We start from the raw sequence: 10804 nt of genomic DNA, 5'->3' as shown, positions 1-10804 counted from the left end.
TCCTATGCCCTCTCTCTCCAGAACTACCCTACTCTCTATGCCCCTCTCTCTCCAGAACCACCCTACTCCTATGCCCCTTCTTCTCTCTCTCTCCAGAACTACCCTACTCCTATGCCCTCTTCTCCAGAACTACCCTACTCCTATGCCCTCTCTCTCCAGAACTACCCTACTCCTATGCCCTCTTTCTCCCTCTCTCTCCAGAACTACTCCTACTCCTATGCCCTCTCTCTCCAGAACTACCCTACTCCCATGCCCTCTCTCCAGAACTACCCTACTCCCATGTCTCCTCTCTCTCCAGAACTACCCTACTCCTATGCCTCTCTCTCCAGAACTACCCTACTCCCCATGCCCTCTCTCTCCAGAACTACCCTACTCCCATGCCCTCTCTCTCCAGAACTACCCTACCTCTCATGCCCTCTTGCTTCTCCAGAACTACCCTACTCCTATGCCCTCTCTCTCCAGAACTACCCTACTCCTATGCCCTCTCTCTCCAGAACTACTCCTACTCCTATGCCCCTCTCTCCAGAACTACTCCTACCTCCTATGCCTCTCTCTCCAGAACTACCCTACTCCTATGCCCTCTCTCTCACTCTTCTCCAGAACTACCCTACTCCTATGCCCTTTCTCCAGAACTACCCTACTCCTATGCCCTATTTCTCCCTCTCTCCAGAACTACCCTTACTCCTATGCCCTTTCTCCAGAACTACCCTACTCCTATATGCCCTTTCTCCCGCTCTCTCCAGAACTACACTACTCCTATTCCCTCTCCAGAACTACCCTACTCCTATGCCCTCTCTCCCTTTTCCAGAAACTACCCTACTCCTATGCCCTTCTCACTCTTCCAGAACTACCCTACTCCTATGCCCTCTCTCTCCAGAACTACCCTACTCCTATGCCCTTTCTCACTCTCTCTCCAGAACTACTCCTACTCCTATGCCCTTCTCACTCTTTCCCAGAACTACCCTACTCCTATGCCCTCTTCTCCAGAACTTACTCATGCCCTCTCTCTCCAGAACTACCCTACTCCTATGCCATCTTTCTCCAGAACTACCCTACTCCTATGCCTCTTTCTCACTCTCTCTCCAGAACTACCCTACTCCTATTCCCTCTTTCTCCAGAACTACACTACTCCTATTCCCTCTCTCTCCCTCTTTCTCCAGAACTACCCTACTCCTTTGTCCCTCTTTCTCACTCTCTCTCCAGAACTACCCTACTCCTATGCCCTCTTTCTCCAGAACTACCCTTACTCCTATGCCCTCTCTCCAGAACTACCCTACTCCTATGCCATCTTTTCTCCAGAACTACCCTACTCCTATGCTCCTCTTTCTCACTCTCTCTCCAGAACTACCCTACTCCTATTCCCTCTTTCTCCAGAACTACACTACTCCTATTCCTCTCTCTCCCTCTTTCTCCAGAACTACCCTACTCCTTTGCCCTCTTTCTCACTCTCTCTCCAGAACTACCCTACTCCTATGCCCTCTCTCTCCAGAACTACTCCTACTCCTATGCCATCTTTCTCCAGAACTATCCTTACCTCCTATGCCCTCTCTCCAGAACTATCCTGTACCCTTGACCTCTTTCTCCCTCTCACCCAGAACTAAATTCTACTCCTATGCCTTTCTCCAGAACTACCCTACTCCTTTGCCCTCTTTCTCCCTCTCTCCTCCAGAACTACCCTACTCCTATGCCCTCTTTCTCCAGAACTACCCTACCCTATGCCCTTCTCCAGAACTACCCTACCACTATGCCCGCTCTCTCCAGAACTACCCTACTCCTATGCCATCTTTCTCCAGAACTACCCTACTCCTATGCCCTCTTCTCTCCAGAACTACCCTACTCCTATGCCATCTTTCTCCAGAACTACCCTACTCCTTTGCCCTTTCTCCCTCTCTCTCCCGACCTACCCTACTCCTATGCCCTTTCTCCAGAACTACCCTACTCCTACTCTCAGGCTCTATCAGATCCCCTCCTCTCCACCCTCCCTCAGGGCTGGGAGTCTCAGGCTCTGCCTCCTCTCCACCCTCTCAGGCTGGGTGTCTCAGGCTCCATCAGATCCTCCCTCCACCCTTCAGGCTGGGTGTCTCAGGCTCTATCAGATCCTCCCTCTCCACCCTTCAGGGCTGGGTGTCCCAGGCCTCTATCAGATCCTCTCTCCACCCTCTCAGGGCTGGGCTCCTCAGGCTCTATGATATCCTCCTCTCCACCCTCTCAGGGCTAGGCGTCTCAGGCTCTATCAGATCCTCCCCTCTCCACCCTCTCAGGGCTGGGTGTCTCAGGCCTCTATGATATCCTCCCTCCACCCTCTCAGGGCTGGGTGTCTCAGGCTCTATCAGACCTCCTCTCCACCCTCTCAGGCTAGGCGTCTCAGGCTCTACACACTATTGATTGCATCCTACTTGGCAGGCCGCTCCTACCAGGTGACATGGAGAGGGCTGGGTGTCTCAGGCTCTATCAGACCCCTCCCCCCCACCTAGCTATTTGAATATACTAACTACTGTGATATGTGGTTGTCTCACCTAGCTATCTGAATATACTAACTACTGTGATATGTGGTTGTCCACCTAGCTATCTGAATATACTAACTACTGTGATATGTGGTTGTCCACCTAGCTATCTGAATATACTAACTACTGTGATATGTGGTTGTCCACCTAGCTATCTGAATATACTGTGATATGTGGTTGTCCCACCTAGCTATCTGAATATACTAACTACTGTGATATGTGGTTGTCTCACCTAGCTATCTGAATATAAATATACTAACTACTGTGATATGTGGTTGTCTCACCTAGCTATCTAAATATACTAACTACTGTAATATGTGGTTGTCTCACCTAGCTATCTAAATATACTAACTACTGTAATATGTGGTTGTCTCACCTAGCTATCTGAATATACTAACTACTGAGATATGTGGTTGTCTCACCTAGCTATCTGAATATACTAACTACTGTGATATGTGGTTGTCTCACCTAGCTATCTGAATATACTAACTACTGTGATATGTGGTTGTCTCACCTAGCTATCTAAATATACTAACTACTGTGATATGTGGTTGTCCCACCTAGCTATCTGAATATACTAACTACTGTAATATGTGGTTGTCCACCTAGCTATCTAAATATACTAACTACTGTGATGTGGTTGTCTCACCTAGCTATCTGAATATACAGAGATCACCCCCCCCTATACAGAGCAGAGATCACCCCCCCCCCCTCTATACAGAGCAGAGATCACCCTCTCTCTCCTCTATACAGAGCAGAGATCACCCCCTATACAGAGCAGAGATCACCCCTCTATACAGAGCAGAGATCACCCCCTCTATACAGAGCAGAGATCACCCTCTATACAGAGCAGAGATCACCCCCTCTATACAGAGCAGAGATCCACCCCCTCTATACAGAGCAGAGATCACCCCCTCTATACAGAGCAGAGATCACTTCTCTATACAGAGCAGAGATCACCCCCCCTCTCTATACAGAGAGCAGAGATCACCCCCTCTCTATACAGAGCAGAGATCACCCCCTCTATACAGAGCAGAGATCCCCCTCTATACAGAGCAGATCACCTATACAGAGAGCAGAGATCCACCCCCTCTATACAGAGCAGAGATCACCCCCTCTATACAGAGCAGAGATCACCCTCTCTATACAGAGCAGAGATCCCCCCTCTATACAGAGCAGAGATCACCCCCCTCTATACAGAGCAGAGATCACCCCTCCCTCTATACAGAGCAGAGATCCCCCTCTATACAGAGCAGAGATCACCCCCCTCTATACAGAGCAGAAATCCTCTATACAGAGCAGAGATCACTCCTCCTCTATACAGAGCAGAGATCACCCCTCTATACAGAGCAGAGATCACCCCCCTCTATACAGAGCAGATCACCCCCCTCTATACAGAGCAGATCACCCCCCTCTATACAGAGCAGAGATCACCCCCTCTATACAGAGCAGAGATCACCCTCTCTATACAGAGCAGAGATCACCCCTCTCTATACAGAGCAGAGATCACCCCCTCTCTATACAGAGCAGAGATCACCCCTCTCTATACAGAGCAGATCACCCTCTCTATACAGAGCAGAGATCACCCCCCTCTATACAGAGCAGATCACCCCCTCTATACAGAGCAGATCACCCCTCTCTATACAGAGCAGAGATCACTCCCCCCTCTATACAGAGCAGAGATCACCTCCCTCTATACAGAGCAGATCACCTCTCTATACAGAGCAGAGATCCCCTCATACAGAGCAGAGATCACCCCCCTATACAGAGCAGAGATCACCCCCTATACAGAGCAGAGATCACCCCCCTATACAGAGCAGAGATCACCCTCTATACAGAGCAGAGATCACCCCCTCTATACAGAGCAGAGATCACCCCCCTCTATACAGAGCAGAGATCACCCCCTCTATACAGAGCAGAGATCCCCACTCTATACAGAGCAGAGATCACCCCCTCTATACAGAGCAGAGATCCCCCCCTATACAGAGCAGAGATCACCCCCCTCTATACAGAGCAGAGATCACCCCTCTATACAGAGCAGATCACCCCCTATACAGAGCAGAGATCACCCCCCCTCTATACAGAGCAGAGATCACCCCCTCTATACAGAGCAGATCACCCCCCTCTATACAGAGCAGTGATCACCCCCTCTGTACAGAGCAGTGATCACCCCCCTCTACAGAGCAGAGATCACCCCTCTATACAGAGCAGAGATCACCCCCCCTCTATACAGAGCAGAGATCACCCCTCTATACAGAGCAGATCACCCCTCTATACAGAGCAGAGATCACCCCCCCTATACAGAGCAGAGATCACCCCCTCTATACAGAGCAGAGATCCCCCCCTCTCTATACAGAGCAGAGATCACCCCTCTATACAGAGCAGAGATCATCCCCTCTATACAGAGCCGAGATCCCTCCCCTCTCTATACAGAGCAGAGATCACCCCCTCTATACAGAGCAGAGATCACCCCCTACAGAGCAGAGATCACCCTCTCTATACAGAGCAGAGATCCCCCCTCTGTACAGAGCAGAGATCCCCCCTCTATACAGAGCAGAGATCCCCTCTATACAGAGCAGTGTAAAACCTCAGGGATCCTTCTAGACCGATGCTGTGTCACTACTCACTCCACGGTGAACCCGTGTGCTCCCACAGGGGATGCAGTAAACAAACTGCATGGCGCTCCACAGCCGGGTGAAACTCCACACTGTCCACGCATCACGCCGTTGCTGGGCAACGGGCCGCGCCAGATGGGGTCGTCCAGGAAACCGCGGACACGTGTGAGGATGACCTCGAACATGGACAGGCCACAGCACAGACGCTCTTTGGTCAGCAGGTCACCTTCACGGGTAATGGCTATTTGCTACAGTGGAAGAGAGGGGGAGAAAGAGTGGGGAAGGAGAATGGGTGGCGAAGAGGGAGGGCTGGTGTTCACTAAGGCAGTGTGATGGTACCTGTGGGGTTCCCAGGGCTGGTGTTAACTAAGGCAGTGTGATGGTACCTGTGGTGTTTACTAAGGCAGTGTGATGGTACCTGTGGGGTTCACTAAGGCAGTGTGATGGTACCTGTGGTGTTTACTAAGGCAGTGTGATGGTACCTGTGGTGTTTACTAAGGCAGTGTGATGGTACCTGTGGTGTTTACTAAGGCAGTGTGATGGTACCTGTGGGGTTCCCAGGGCTGGTGTTAACTAAGGCAGTGTGATGGTACCTGTGGGGTTCCCAGGGCTGGTGTTAACTAAGGCAGTGTGATGGTACCTGTGGGGTTCCCAGGGCTGGTGTTAACTAAGGCAGTGTGATGGTACCTGTGGGGTTCCCAGGGCTGGTGTTAACTAAGGCAGTGTGATGGTACCTGTGGGGTTCCCGGGCTGGTGTTAACTAAGGCAGTGATGGTTCCCAGTACTGGTGTTAACTAAGGCAGTGTGATGGTACCTGTGGGGTTCCCAGGGCTGGTGTTAAACTAAGGCAGTGTGATGGTTCCCAGTACTGGTGTTAACTAAGGCAGTGTGATGGTTCCCAGTACTGGTGTTAACTAAGGCAGTGTGATGGTACCTGTGGGGTTCCCAGGGCTGGTGTTTACTAAGGCAGTGTGATGGTACCTGTGGGGTTCCCAGGGCTGGTGTTAACTAAGGCAGTGTGATGGTTCCCAGTACTGGTGTTAACTAAGGCAGTGTGATGGTTCCCAGGGCTGGTGTTAACTAAGGCAGTGTGATGGTACCTGTGGGGTTCCCAGGGCTGGTGTTAACTAAGGCAGTGTGATGGTACCTGTGGGGTTCCCAGGGCTGGTGTTAACTAAGGCAGTGTGATGGTACCTGTGGGGTTCCCAGGGCTGGTGTTAACTAAGGCAGTGTGATGGTTCCCAGTACTGGTGTTAACTAAGGCAGTGTGATGGTACCTGTGGGGTTCCCAGGGCTGGTGTTAACTAAGGCAGTGTGATGGTTCCCCAGCACTGGTGTTAACTAAGGCAGTGTGATGGTACCTGTGGGGTTCCTAGGGCTGGTGTTAACTAAGGCAGTGTGATGGTTCCCAGTACTGGTGTTAACTAAGGCAGTGTGATGGTACCTGTGGGGTTCCCAGGGCTGGTGTTAACTAAGGCAGTGTGGATGGTTCCCAGTACTGGTGTTAACTAAGGCAGTGTGATGGTTCCCAGTACTGGTGTTAACTAAGGCAGTGTGATGGTTCCCAGTACTGGTGTTAACTAAGGCAGTGTGATGGTACCTGTGGGGTTCCTAGGGCTGGTGTTAACTAAGGCAGTGTGATGGTACCTGTGGGGTTCCCAGGGCTGGTGTTAACTAAGGCAGTGTGATGGTACCTGGGGTTCCTAGGCTGGTGTTAACTAAGGCAGTGATGGTACCTGTGGGGTTCCCAGGGCTGGTGTTAACTAAGGCAGTGTGATGGTACCTGTGGGGTTCCCAGGCTGGTGTTAAACTAAGGCAGTGTGATGGTTCCCAGTACTGGTGTTAACTAAGGCAGTGTGATGGTTCCCAGTACTGGTGTTAACTAAGGCAGTGTGATGGTTCCCAGTACTGGTGTTAACTAAGGCAGTGTGATGGTTCCCAGTACTGGTGTTTACTAAGGCAGTGTGATGGTACCTGTGGGGTTCCCGGGGCTGGTGTTAACTAAGGCAGTGTGATGGTACCTGTGGGGTTCACTAAGGCAGTGTGATGGTACCTGTGCGGTTCCCAGGGCTGGTGTTCACTAAGGCAGTGTGATGGTACCTGTGGGGTTCACTAAGGCAGTGTGATGGTACCTGTGCGGTTCACTAAGGCAGTGTGATGGTACCTGTGCGGTTCCCAGGGCTGGTGTTCACTAAGGCAGTGTGATGGTACCTGTGGGGTTCCCAGGCTGGTGTTAACTAAGGCAGTGTGATGTTACCTGTGGGGTTCCCAGGGCTGGTGTTAACTAAGGCAGTGTGATGGTACCTGTGGGGTTCCCAGGGCTGGTGTTAACTAAGGCAGTGTGATGGTACCTGTGGGGTTCACTAAGTTAGTGTGATGGTACCTGTGGGGTTTCCGGGCTGGTGTTAACTAAGGCAGTGATGGTACCTGTGGGGTTCCGGGCTGGTGTTAACTAAGGCAGTGTGATGGGTAAATGTGGGGTTCCCGGGCTGGAGTTAAACTAAGGCAGTGTGATGGTACCTGTGGGGTTCCCAGGGCTGGTGTTAACTAAGGCAGTGTGATGGTACCTGTGGGTTCCCGGGGCTGGTGTTAACTAAGGCAGTGTGATGGTACCTGTGGGGTTCCCAGTGCTGGTGTTAACTAAGGCAGTGTGATGGTACCTGTGGGGTTCCCGGGGCTGGTGTTAAACTAAGGCAGTGTGATGGTACCTGTGGGGTTCACTAAGGCAGTGTGATGGTACCTGTGGGGTTCCCAGGGCTGGTGTTAACTAAGGCAGTGTGATGGTACCTGTGGGGTTCCCAGGGCTGGTGTTTACTAAGGCAGTGTGATGGTACCTGTGGGGTTCCCAGGGCTGGTGTTAACTAAGGCAGTGTGATGGTACCTGTGGGGTTCACTAAGGCAGTGTGATGGTACCTGTGGGGTTCCCAGGGCTGGTGTTCACTAAGGCAGTGTGATGGTACCTGTGGGGTTCACTAAGGCAGTGTGATGGTACCTGTGGGGTTCCCAGGCGTTCTATCAGAGGAACCAGGTGCAGGGCTGTGTATTTAGTCTCCAGACGTTTCATCTTGGCATCAAGACGCTCACCCTCTACAATGAGAAGAGATAACAGAGTCACTGATCCAGACAGACAGACAGACAGACAGACAGACAGAAAATCTTACCCTTGACATGGACCCTGGGAAGAATGTTCTGGAATGGTGCGGCATGTAGCAGATCACACACCTCCTCCTGAGACTGAGAGTGAAAGAGAAGAAGAAGTTTAAATGGTATTTTTTAGCAACCATCGTATTTCCACTGACACAAGGTGTTGCTGCTAGCTACTGGTCAGAGATGTTCCTCTGAAACAAGGTGTTGCTGCTAGCTGCTGGTCAGAGATGTTCCTCTGAAACAAGGTGTTGCTGCTAGCTACTGGTCAGAGATGTTCCTCTGAAACAAGGTGTTGCTGCTAGCTGCTGGTCAGAATATGTGAGAATGCTGTTCATCGACTACAGCTCCGCATTCAACACCATAGTACCCTCCAAGCTCGTCATCAAGCTCGAGACCCTGGGTCTCGACTCCCGCCCTGTGCAACTGGGTACTGACTTCCTGACGGGCCGCCCAGGTGGTGAGGGTAGGCAACAACATCTCCCCGCTGATCCTCAACACGGGGCCCCACAAGGGTGCGTTCTGAGCCCTCCTGTACTCCCTGTTCACCCACGACTGCGTGGCCACGCACGCCTCCAACTCAATCATCAAGTTTGCGGACGACACAACAGTGGTAGGCTTGATTACCAACAACGACGAGACGGCCTACAGGGAGGAGGTGAGGGCCCTCGGAGTGTGGTGTCAGGAAAATAACCTCACACTCAACGTCAACAAAACTAAGGAGATGATTGTGGACTTCAGGAAACAGCAGAGGGAACACCCCCCTATCCACATCGATGGATCAGTAGTGGAGAGGGTAGCAAGTTTCAAGTTCCTCGGCATACACATCACAGACAAACTGAATTGGTCCACTCACACTGACAGCGTCGTGAAGAAGGCGCAGCAGCGCCTCTTCAACCTCAGGAGGCTGAAGAAATTCGGCTTGTCACCAAAAGCACTCACAAACTTCTACAGATGCACAATCGAGAGCATCCTGGCGGGCTGTATCACCGCCTGGTACGGCAACTGCTCCGCCCTCAACCGTAAGGCTCTCCAGAGGGTAGTGAGGTCTGCACAACGCATCACCGGGCAAACTACCTGCCCTCCAGGACACCTACACCACCCGATGTTACAGGAAGGCCATAAAGATCATCAAGGACATCAACCACCCGAACCACTGCCTGTTCACCCCGCTATCATCCAGAAGGCGAGGTCAGTACAGGTGCATCAAAGCTGGGACCGAGAGACTGAAAAACAGCTTCTATCTCAAGGCCATCAGACTGTTAAACAGCCACCACTAACATTGAGTGGCTGCTGCCAACACACTGTCATTGACACTGACCCAACTCCAGCCACTTTAATAATGGGAATTGATGGGAAATGATGTAAATATATCACTAGCCACTTTAAACAATGCTACCTTATATAATGTTACTTACCCTACATTATTCATCTCATATGCATATGTATATACTGTACTCTAGATCATCGACTGCATTCTTATGTCACTAGCCACTTTAACTATGCCACTTTGTTTACTTTGTCTACATACTCATCTCATATGTATATACTGTACTCGATACCATCTACTGTATGCTGCTCTGTACCATCACTCATTCATATATCCTTATGTACATATTCCTTATCCCCTTACACTGTGTATAAGACAGTAGTTTTGGAATTGTTAGTTAGATTACTTGTTGGTTATCACTGCATTGTCGGAACTAGAAGCACAAGCATTTCGCTACACTCGCATTAACATCTGCTAACCATGTGTATGTGACAAATAAATTTTGATTTGATTTGATTTAGCTACTGGTCAGAGATGTTCCTCTGAAACAAGGTATTGCTGCTAGCTACTGGTCAGAGATGTTCCTCTGAAACAAGGTGTTGCTGCTAGCTACTGGTCAGAGATGTTCCTCTGAAACAAGGTGTTGCTGCTAGCTACTGGTCAGAGATGTTCCTCTGAAACAAGGTGTTGCTGCTAGCTACTGGTCAGAGATGTTCCTCTGACACAAGGTGTTGCTGCTAGCTACTGGTCAGAGATGTTCCACTGACACAAGGTGTTGCTGACAAGCTACTGGTCAGAGATGTTCCACTGACACAAGGTGTTGCTGACAAGCTGCTGGTCAGAGATGTTCCTCTGAAACAAGGTGTTGCTGACAAGCTGCTGGTCAGAGATGTTCCACTGACACAAGGTGTTGCTGCTAGCTACTGGTCAGAGATGTTCCTCTGACACAAGGTGTTGCTGACAAGCTGCTGGTCAGAGATGTTCCTCTGACACAAGGTGTTGCTGACAAGCTGCTGGTCAGAGATGTTCCTCTGACACAAGGTGTTGCTGACAAGCTACTGGTCAGAGATGTTCCTCTGAAACAAGGTGTTGCTGCTAGCTACTGGTCAGAGATGTTCCACTGACACAAGGTGTTGCTGACAAGCTGCTGGTCAGAGATGTTCCTCTGAAACAAGGTGTTGCTGCTAGCTACTGGTCAGAGATGTTCCTCTGAAACAAGGTGTTGCTGCTAGCTACTGGTCAGAGATGTTCCTCTGACACAAGGTGTTGCT

The 10804-nt window shown here is 50.7% G+C and overlaps 1 long non-coding RNA gene across 1 annotated transcript; it reads right to left on the bottom strand.

The window, feature by feature from the left end:
* Positions 1-5224: 5224 nt before the first annotated feature.
* LOC135566422 (uncharacterized) lies at positions 5225-8373 on the bottom strand. The gene is made up of 3 exons (XR_010462078.1): positions 8281-8373; positions 8112-8206; positions 5225-5367 (listed from the first exon to the last, which is right to left on the bottom strand). It is a non-coding gene; the product is annotated as an uncharacterized LOC135566422 (long non-coding RNA).
* Between the last annotated feature and the right edge of the window lie 2431 nt (positions 8374-10804).

The sequence above is a fragment of the Oncorhynchus nerka genome, unplaced genomic scaffold (genome assembly GCF_034236695.1).
Source record: "Oncorhynchus nerka isolate Pitt River unplaced genomic scaffold, Oner_Uvic_2.0 unplaced_scaffold_5038, whole genome shotgun sequence".
In the NCBI taxonomy this organism is placed as follows: Eukaryota; Metazoa; Chordata; class Actinopteri; order Salmoniformes; family Salmonidae; genus Oncorhynchus; species Oncorhynchus nerka.
This window is presented reverse-complemented; position numbering and strand designations above follow the sequence as displayed.